The sequence below is a fragment of the Cricetulus griseus genome, chromosome 3, assembly GCF_003668045.3.
Source record: "Cricetulus griseus strain 17A/GY chromosome 3, alternate assembly CriGri-PICRH-1.0, whole genome shotgun sequence".
NCBI lineage: Eukaryota > Metazoa > Chordata > Mammalia > Rodentia > Cricetidae > Cricetulus > Cricetulus griseus.
In genome coordinates this window covers 244323795-244334613 of record NC_048596.1, presented here as the reverse complement: position 1 = coordinate 244334613, position 10819 = coordinate 244323795, and the positions used below count along the sequence as shown (strand labels likewise).

General features: G+C 40.8%; 2 non-coding genes across 2 annotated transcripts; both read left to right on the top strand.

The window, feature by feature from the left end:
* The first annotated feature begins 3721 nt into the window (after nucleotides 1-3721).
* Trnaq-cug lies at nucleotides 3722-3793 on the top strand. Its single transcript has one exon. It is a non-coding gene; the product is annotated as a tRNA-Gln (tRNA).
* A 2299-nt stretch (nucleotides 3794-6092) lies between these two features.
* Trnas-gcu lies at nucleotides 6093-6174 on the top strand. Its single transcript has one exon. It is a non-coding gene; the product is annotated as a tRNA-Ser (tRNA).
* Nucleotides 6175-10819: the final 4645 nt, after the last annotated feature.

The window sequence follows — 10819 nt, the reverse complement described above, 5'->3', positions numbered from 1 at the left end:
TTGAAAAACAAACAAACAAACAAACAAACAAACCAGAAGGTTAAAGTCATAAGATCTAAATAAAGATCTAAGGTGTAGCTACTGTAGGATGTTTGGTCTTAGGTGTGGATGTCTTATCTAAAAAACAAGATTTGGTCTGTGCTGTGGTTACTCTTAACCCTCAAGGCCAGATAAGGAATGATTTAGTCTAAGGCTTGGTTACCAAATGGTTGGAGAATTAAGGAAGAAAGTCTGTTTCTTCCTTTTATCTTGATAAAGAAGTTTTTTGCCATGTTCCCCTTTTTGGTTGGGGTATTTAAACATGTTAAGAATGAACTTGGGGTGTCCAGTATCCACTGGGATGCTTTCTTGACTCTATTCTGTGTCTCTATCTCTTCCTTAATGTCTTTACCTGCCATTCCTCAATCCACACTCCCTGTCTTAGGTATAAACCAGGCAAGTCAGCTGGATCCTACTGAAGCCCCACAAACAGGTTAATACAGACTGGCACTACAAAAAAACAGCTATTACAGATAGATACTACACATGACAACACCAATGCACCCATGAACTCACTGCAGGTATGGCTATCCACACAAGGCCAAGTCAGTGGGATCATCAGTCAGCATTCCAATAGGCAACGATAATTGTGTTAATGTTATTAACACAAAAAAAAATAGGAAGGGATTTGAAAGGGGGATGATGTGTTCAGGGCACTTAGGGAGAGTGGGAGAGGGAAGTTGGGTAGTCAAGATTTGTTTACATGTATGAGATTGTTGACAATAAAACTATTTTATTAAGATGATTGAATTTAAGATTCATTTTTGCTATTTAGAAACGTTTTGAGTTCTAGCATTGCCTTGATGGTAAGATTCTTCCATTTTCAATTCACTCACACATAATACATAATCTAGTTTCCTTACATTTTCTTTCTTTTTCTTTTTTTTTTTTTTTTTTTTTTTTTTTTTGGTTTTCGAGACAGGGTTTCTCTGTAGCTTTGGAGCCTATCCTGGCACTCGCTTTGGAGACCAGGCTGGCCTCAAACTCACAGAGATCCACCTGCCTCTGCCTCCTGAGTGCTGGGATTAAAGGCGTGCGCCCCCAATGCCTGGCATTTCCTTACATTTTCATTGGTGACCCTGACTTAGTTATATCTACAATAAAGCCCACTGAAAGACCCCAACTCAAGCCTAGCCTGATACCCACCAGCATGTATTTAAAAATCACTCTGGCCACACACAGCTCTGGGACAAAGAAGACATGAAATGGTCAGTCATGATGACCAGTCTCTGGAAATTGTTATTATTACTAGTTTCTATTATCTTCAACAACTGTCTGGTTTCTAAAAATTGTTATGGGTTACCCTGCTCCAGAGCACCCAAGTTTTGAAAATAAGTATAAGTCACTCTGTTCCTAGAAACACCACTAGCTGTTCCATGGCCTTGCAGGTGTAAAAACCAAAATAACATTCCAAACCCCTCATGGGCAAAATTTAAGTTCAGTTCCCCACCAATCAGAGAATGACTCATGTATGTTATAGCCAATCAATATGTTGTCATACTCCTGCCTAATGACCAAAAACACATAAAAACTGCCTGCTTTGGAAACTCGGGGCCGTTCTCTTCCCAGGGAATGACCCCAATGAGCACAGACTGCAGCAGATGACCGGGGGTGGGGTCGGGGGGTGGGGGTGGGGGGCTCAGCCACCTAGGCAACTCTAATCTTGTCACTTCCCGATAAGAATCACACACAGCATCTTCGCATATGTAGAAAATAGTTTAAGTACCCGCAGACCCACCTTGTGTCCTTTCCGCTTTTTATTATAAATTTGTTTAAAACGAAAATCACCTATGGGTATAAAGTCCTCTCCCCAGATGTCTTAGATTGCCTCTGAAGTCTCGTTCCAGTTAAGCAACTACCATATTTGTCAGGGGAGTGTTCTTGCAGCGATAGCTTCCGACAGTTTTCTGTTCCTCGAAGATGGAGATTCCAGAATGTGCGATGGACAGATGACCCGAACAGAAAAAGATGGAGGAAATGTTTAATACCTCCCGGAAAGCAGACCCAAATTTCTGGGCAGCTGTTGGGAAAGAAAAATTTCTCCCAGATGTGTCCTCTAGTGTCACTCACAGACGTCCCTGTTGCTGATTTTAGTGCATAAAGAGGGCTCAATCATTTTGTCATTTTGTAGTTAAAAAATAAAATAAAAGGTGCTGGAGAACCCTGGACAGACGGAACATTTTCTTTTTGTAAATAAAGAAAGAACAGGTAGGTCTTAATTCGCTGGCGGATTCTTACTGAAGAGAAACGAGCCCAGGAGAACCATTTGGAGAGCATCTTTGAACTCTGATGAACAACAACAACAAAGTTGCTCTAGATTCTTTATTAAAATCGTATCACAATTTTTTGCGCTCAGGCCGTTAAATGCTGACAGGAACATACAAAGATACTCACTGCAACCCATCAGGGAAACCTAGTTTACGAGGATGTACGAGAATGTTCAGAGCCTGCGAGCAGGAGAGATCTCTGGGCGGATCTGGGGTTCAATAGTTCCCTTGAGCAGGGCCCCACTCGGTCCCCTCTTAAGCCTGTCATTCACAGGTCCTTCTGGAGCCAGGTAATCTCAGCAGGTTTATTTCAGTGTTTGTAAACACCAAGGTCTAGGTCCATCCCTGAGAAGTGGGGGAAAAAAAAAATCTTTTCCATAGTGTGTCCTTAAAAAAGTCAGATCTGGCCACAACCTTGAGAGATGGATCTCAGGCTCGCGCTCCTAGTTTGTGATACAGATACTCGTGCCCATTTCACCCGGTGGCTGAATCTTGGGTGAGTCCAATCACTGAGGAAATCACAAAACTCAACACGTGAGGGGAACTGTGTCTTTTTCAGTAACTTTGAAATATTTTAGTTTGTTGAGAGAAAAAGTTTTAAAAGATTTTAGTTCACAGAGAGAAAAAGTTTCCCACAGGCCTTGCCCATTACAAGGAAGTTTGCCCCAACCCCGGGCACATCCTATGGTTTAGACGGGGGCGATCGCCAAGACAACTCTGTTTAGGTCACACCTGGCTGGCCAGCAGATAATCAAGGGCCCTCCAGAGTACATTCTATGGTTTTTCCTTTGCAGAAAACCAGGTCACACAGTGTGACCTGGTAATATGAAATCATACTTTGTAATCAATCACTTTGTAATCAATCGCTTTTGTACCCCTTGCCTGTATGCTGATCTACGGTTTTTTCCTATATAAGGAGCTTGCACCCCATGCTGGGGTGTGCAGCTTTCCCAATATTGCTGACACCCGAATGTGCATTCATTCAATAAACCCTCTTGCTTTTGCAGCTTTTGGTCTGGTTTCTGAGTCTCGGGGGCTCCTCTGGACCCTGTGCCCCTTAGGGGCCTGGGGGTCTTTCAACTTCACCTCTTTTCCTGTCTCTTTGATTCCTGAACCATTTAGTAGGAAGCCTAATGCATGGGTGGGTGTAGGGGAGAGTTGCTGGTCTTTGGATTCAGTGTTTTCTGTTAAAGTAGGGAGAGTTGGATGCACACAAGAGATACGAAGCCCCAGGCAGGCTGAGGTAGGAAGGTTGTCAAGAGTTTGAGGCTACCCTAAGATACAGACCTAGATCCTGTCTGAATAAAGAGATTTTAAAATAAACAAATAAATAAAAAAAACAAATTTTTATTTTTATTTTTTCCTGTTCAAATAGAGCCCCTGGAGAGGAACGGCAGGTACATTGATTTCCATGGGGTTCCATGGTGTAATGGTTAGCACTCTGGACTCTGAATCCAGCGATCCGAGTTCAAATCTCGGTGGGACCTAGGTTCGTTTTTGTTAGTTTTCACTTAAATTGATACTCGAAAATTAATTACTGATAATTACATCGTGATAGAGTTTATTGCTTTTATTCACCAATTAAGAGACTTTATTCTTGCTTACAGTTTGTTTTTGGGAGGGAGCTAAAAAAGGAAAATACCTCAAGAAGGAATTGCAGGAGGAAGCTAGAACTCTCCAGAGAAGTCTGCTCACAACTGGGGAGGCAGAGGAAGTGACTGCTAGTGAAGACCCAGAGGAAACAGTTCAAAGCTGTAATGGAAAGTGTAAATAAAATTTATCTAGTCTGGAGAGCAATAGTAGCTATTTTGTTGTGTTCGGGGGAGGGGCTTGTTTTGCTTTGTTTTTGTTTTTTTGAAACAAAGTCTCATGATTTCCCTGAGAGATTCCCAAACTCGTCACAACCCACAACCCTTCTGTTTCTGTCTACTGAAAGCTGGGACTTCAACTTTTTTTGTTTGTTTGTTTGGGTTTTTTTGTTTGTTTTACTTTTTCTTTTTTAAATTTTATCTGAGAGGGTCTCATGTAGCCGAAGATGACTTGGAATTTCTAATCCTCCGGTCTTCGCCTCTTGAGTGCAGGAATTCTAGACGACGCAAGAGGACGCGGCTGGCCACAGTCGCCAGTGAGTAGAGATCCAAGCTTGACCAATTTGCACTAGCAAAGGTCACGTGAGCAGAGACTGGGAATGACTCCGCACCAATGAAGGTGACGTCATGTGACCGGGGGGTGGGGTGGGGGACTGGTGTATCTTCTTAAATTGTCAGCTCTGTGAAAGTGCTGGCGAGAGCAAGCGCGCAAGGGTTTGGCAAGGTCAAGGAAGGCTGGAGCCTAGCGTGGGAACCGCGACCAGAGTCTGTGCCACCAGTCTCCAAAGTCACGCTCGCTTTTCCTGCCACATCTTTCTTTTAAAGTTTTTTGGTTTTCCAGTTTCATTACTTGTACACAGTGTGCTGTGACTGTATTCCCTTCCCATTACTCTCTTTTGTTCCTCCCTACTTTTGCTGACCTCCTTCATAACGAGTTTATCCCTGTGTGTGAGCTCACGTGCAGGTCTCATTCAGGGAGCCACATACAGGTGCTGTGTGTTCATGATTGCAAGGTCACTTCACATTCAGCTTCACAGCGCACAGGCCACACTTTTTTTGAGACAGAAAATAACGGCGGGAAATAGAGCGTCTGTGGTCTCCAGCGTCAGAGGCTGTTTTATAAGATTTCGCGGTGGAGGAAGGAGGCTGATTTGTTCTCAATAAATAACATCCCGCATTCAACGACAGGGAGCGCACATATATAGTAGGAATTCAGTACCTTTAAAAAATTTAATTTAGCATCTTGATTTTTCACTTATTTAGACTTGTAAGAAGTTTGGTTTTTGTTTAAAATATTGGTTATCCCTATCTTGTTTTATATAACCGCAAATCTGCATGACATCATTAACTAAAAATAGGGAGCCTTCATAATAAATTCACCTCTTGTAAAATCTGGATTTACTTATAACCATTATATGACCACACTGTTTGCCGTTAGCTCCCATTGAGTTTTCAATACCTTTTCATACGTATACACATGAATTGATGAAAAAAAATTACCTTCAATTCTTCTAGTAAAGGATATGTTTTGAATGAAAGTTCCTTTTCATACATAATAAATTGTTTATCAAAATTCTCTAGTTATGTCTTTTAGTGTCCACTCTCCCTAAAATAGAAAAACAATTCAAGCCAGAAGAAGCATGCCTAAAACATGGATTTATAATTACTGGGAAACAGCTTTAAAAATCAGAACAGTATCTTCTATTGGGGTCTTAGCGTAAAAATGGAAAAAGTTTGGCATAAAACTTTCCCGCAGATGTAGACTACGTTGTGCAAGAAAAAAAGGGTTCATGGAAAACAAATAAATGTTTGTCCTCAGCAAAAAATAGCTATGAGGCCAATGAGATCCCAGTAGTTAGTCCAGAATTAAGGTAGGAAATAGAGCCGTAGGGGAAGGTTAGCACATACGTTACGGATTCCGAAAATAGAACACGGAGTTTGAAGACAGCAGGACTATTTTTCACTGCAGCGTGAAAAGCAAGTGTGGTACCGAGAAACCAAGATGACAGAGGATGGAGATGCCTAGGTACTACGAAGAGATCATCAAAACGAGAAGGTGTATTTTTTGGAGGAAGGAAATGATTATATATAAAAATTCCTTAAGGAGTCTTGTAGGATGAAAGCTGATACAACCATATAGAAACCACAGAATCACCAAATAACAAAGATGGAGGCAAAGAGCCAGGAGCAAGAGGAGGACGAGGTGGCCGAGTGGTTAAGGCGATGGACTGCTAATCCATTGTGCTCTGCACGCGTGGGTTCGAATCCCACCCTCGTCGTCGGTCCCTGAGTAGGCCTATATATTATGCTTTTCCAAGGAAGTTATCAGCGACTCCTATGCTCTATATGCTTTCAGTCCTTCAATAATAAGGTGTTCTTCAATAACGTCAGTGTATTGAGTAAGAGTGGAGTTACTATTCCCAACAAGCAACCTGCCAGAATTTCCCTTTGTCTCACGTGCTTTGGTGTTTGTACCTATACATAGCCTCGACGTCACAGTGGAGTTCTTTGAATCACCTGTCCTTATTTTTCTTCTCAATGCTAGACGGTATCTGGTAATAACCGCAGAAACGACACAGTTGAAAACATCGCTGCTTCTGTAGGAACCCAACAGGAGATTCAATAATCCGTATTTTCTAAGTCCCATTAAAAGGTTCTTTTTAAATTTAATGCTCGGAAGTAATTTAAAGTTTATGGAAGATGTGTAAAAATAAGAATGGTATGAAAGCCACACATACTTTTACTAGAATTTACCTATACCCTCTTTCTCCGCTTTTCCTCTACAGGCCCTTACTTTCTGGCTTGCTCTGTCTTTCTCATTCTCTGTCTCTCTTTGAAACACCCCCACCCCTGAAGTCAAAAAACAAACAAATAACAGCTAAGAGGTAAGTTATATATATCATGGTCCTTTGCTCTTAAGGACGTTTTTCTTCTTTTCTGTTCTTTCTTTTTGTTTTGTTTTGTTTTGTTGTTTGTTTTTTGAGACAGGGTTCCAGGAACTCACAGAGATCTGCCTACTTCCGCCTCCCGGAGTGTTGGAATTAAAGGCGTGTGTCACCACTATCCAGTGAGGACATAGTTTCTAAAAGTAAAGGCATTTTGTTTATAACCATGGTATAATTAGTAGTTTAATATATATATATTTTTTTTTATCTGATGCGGTTGTCTGTTTTAAAAAGGGGTTTCAAGTTTGTGGGCAGTTGTGGCATTTATAGCACTTAACTTCTCTCTTCAAACCAGGACGCAGGATATAGACTTGAATAGGAGCTGTGTACTTTAGCATCCTCCAACCTGTAACAACTCCAAAACGTCCCTTTGTGTATCTCATGAAATTCATATTTTGAAGGTCAGAGTCGTTGCTCATTTAAGAAAATGGAAGGTCTGAGGATTTGACTCAGAGCTTAAGATCACTGGCTGCTCCCCTAGAAACTGGGGAACTGGGGTTAGTCATCTGTACCTTCAGTTCCAGGGGATCCAATGCCACCAACGTGGTCAAATACATAGAGCATACACACGAAGGCAAAACATTCATACACATAAAAACAAAATATGTCAGGTGTTTGAAGCCACTGGGAGAAACCAGAGACCAGAAACCAATTCAAATTTAGATTAAACAAATTTATCCTTACTGCTGGCAGAAGGATAGCAGCCTTAGAGCCAAACAGTGTGCCAAACCAGAGGGGCATTAACATAAGGCTTTAAACTGGATATCAGAAAGACGTGTGTTACAACTATCCATGGGATCCGCAGCTGGGCAGGAACATTCCCCCAGTTGTTTCTTACTTTTCTGCTATATAGCAAGACAGAAACCATTTCATCCTTTTCTCATAGCTATAAGCAGTTTTACAGAAGCAAAGGCAGCTGTTAATACCTCACAGTCCATTATCCTATTCTTATCTCACCTGCAGGCTATTAGGATCTCCAGGGATTCCAGAGCAAAAGGTCAACAGCCCTTAAGGGATGACTGGCTCCATATCACTCTCTTTAGTCATTACAGGGGACCTGTGTAAATTACTACTCAGGTCCAGCACTTCTAAAGACTGAGATAGAGCAGTTCATAAAAACACAGTGCCATCAGGTTAGGACTGACTGTCACTCCCCACAAATGAAGCAAATTTAAAGGATAAGGAAATGGACTACTACTAATTTGGGTTTTGTGTGATTTCCAAATCACACATTCAAAATTAGTTTCATATTCTGCATCTGCCAAACACCACATAAAACATATTCTTCTTTAGCACAAACTTCATTAATATCATACATCAATTATATATATATATGTGTGTATATATATATCAATATATCATAACGATGATGGAAACTTAGATTTATGAAAAATAGAAAGGAAATAATACTGAGGTATATCTCCACCCTTAGAAAAATAGTCTGAAGACACTCCACGTCAATCTCCCTTGGTAACCATGGCTGCTTCTGATCACAGTAGTACATTCAGTCAATACATGAGCAGAGTTTTCCCCCTTCAACTAATAAGCAGCCTAGGGGAAGTCATTTAGGGAAGCCACCAAAATATTTACCATGAGATTTTCCATTCAAATTTAGCATCTATTGATAATTCCCCCTGAACAATATTTACTGTGGTAGTTGCCAAATGGCAATTGCTTGATTCCAGTATTCTCCCACATTCACCAGTCTGTACTTGGCATCCATCAGAAGCAAGAGGCACTTCTCTTAATTTTTGTAGTTTGCATCATCAAAATAAGCTCAGGAAATCCCAGTTTTTTAGTGATTTAAAAGTCACTATTTCCTCTAATGGTTTTGCTACTCAGATGAACTGATCAGGCTGACAAATGAGTCCTTGTGATATTCTGTCATTATGAAATTTTATGATGATCTGGCATAACAAGCTCTTATTCAACAGGCTTAGGTGACTCTACCCTGTCTAAGCCTTCAAGTCATTAATTTCTCAGAGACGACCCTTGAATGGACTGTAATATTAGAAGCCAATACCCAATATCCAAAGACATATCTTCACAGTGTAAACAAATATTCTGCAACACCCTATGCTGGAGAAAAATTGACTTGGAGTTGATAGGCAGAAAAAGCAGGCATTGAGACCAGCTTAGCCTGCACCTCCTCTAGCTTCCCATCCAAGCAGAATGAATCCTTTTTGCTTCCAGTTGTCATAACCACCTGCTGGCAGGAGTGTATCTAGTACCTGGCAATCTATCCTTTAGATTTGGGATGTGTCTTTCCAAGTTTTCCCTGGGCTACTTACTACAAATTCACAGGAGCTTTCCAACAAGCTAGTCATTTCACAGCGTCAGCTCCTTTGATACCTGTCTAGTGTTCAAGGCACATGACTAGAAAAACTCTCATATCCACTCTTCAAACCAGTAAATATACCACGTAAAATGATGTGTCAAAATTGAAACAAAACAAATGAACAAGCAAAACCTACCATGGAGGTCTGGTGTTAACTCTAGGCCTGGTATGAAAAGGAGTATGTTGATCCCCTGGGGGAATCAGTTGTACTGAAAAGTTTTATGGGTGCTGACATTTTGGTTTCTGTCACGTGGCTGCATTAACCAACATGTCAACAAAGTCTTCCAGCCTCCTTCATCTTCGTGATGTCACTAACCAAGATGGCATCATGTAGGTGGCAGTTTCAATATTGCTGGCATCACAAACCAAGATGGTGCCCTAGTCACATGGTTGCCTCCATCTTGACAAAGTAGTCAGCTAAGATGACCACAAACCCCAAAAGCCTTTTTGGCTTATTGTGAGCTCAGTTCCAGGATAAAACAAGCTCATCTTCATGGGGTCTCCATGGGATTCATGAATCTCACAAATTAAATGTGGACAGTTACTCCCTTTGCTTTGAAAAAACACCTGACTTAAGTTAGCTTGTAGGTCCAAAATAGTAAAGAAACATAATTCCATGGTCTCAACACAAGAAAGCTGAGTCCATATGTATTACCACACACATATTGTAACTGTGGATGCCAAGAGATGTAACCTAGAGCATGATTTGACTTGCCCCAGCTCTTATGCACAAGTTGTTGCTAGGAAAGGGATCCATTATGCTATTTTGTCTCACTTGAGTATGGCCTAGGCTTTTACATTTTCTTGCTACAAGTTTAATAAACTCACTCATTCAAAACCAAAAGTATTGCTATCATGGACCATTCCTGGCTCTGTACAGAACAGGAGGCCACTATTTTAGTGGGTATACTTCTCCAGGGGTGGCAGTTACTCCAGCTCTCCTTTACTCATCAGTAGTGGTGCTTTGTAAATTAGGCCAAACACCAAAGTAAAATCAGTGTTATATTTCTCAGTGGCATTGGCAATGAACTCATCTGTAAAATGTATGCTAAACAAGATGTGAGTTGACTCACCATTCGTATTTCAACAAAATATTACATAAGCCACAAATATGTGCCATGAGCTGTGCATAATGCCAAATGGTGTAAAGACATATTTAAGAGTAAAAGCAGCCAGGCATTGGTGGCACATGCCTTTAATCCCAGCACTTGGGAGGCAGAGGCAGGTGGATCTCTGTGAGTTTGAGGCCAGAGCGAGTGCCAGGACAGGCTCCAAAGCTACACAGAGAAACCCTGTCTCGAAAAACCAAAAAATGAGTAAAAGCAAACAACAGAAACTGGTTTTTTAATAATATTCATTTTTAATACAACATATCCAAAATATTAGTATTTCAACATTAACTAGTCATATTTCCTGGGCTCGACAATCACTACAATTAATAGATACACTGGTGGTGTAAAGTCTAGCTTGTTCTAGAGTTACTTCCTGCTGCTGCATCCACACACTCTAAAACAGTAAAGTTCATAATCTGCTGCCTTCATTGCACACCAGGCTCAGTCTCCAAAATGTCTACTCATCAACTGTATTAGAAGTATTCTTCTATATCCATCATAAGAGAACAAAATAATTTCTTTGAATGTT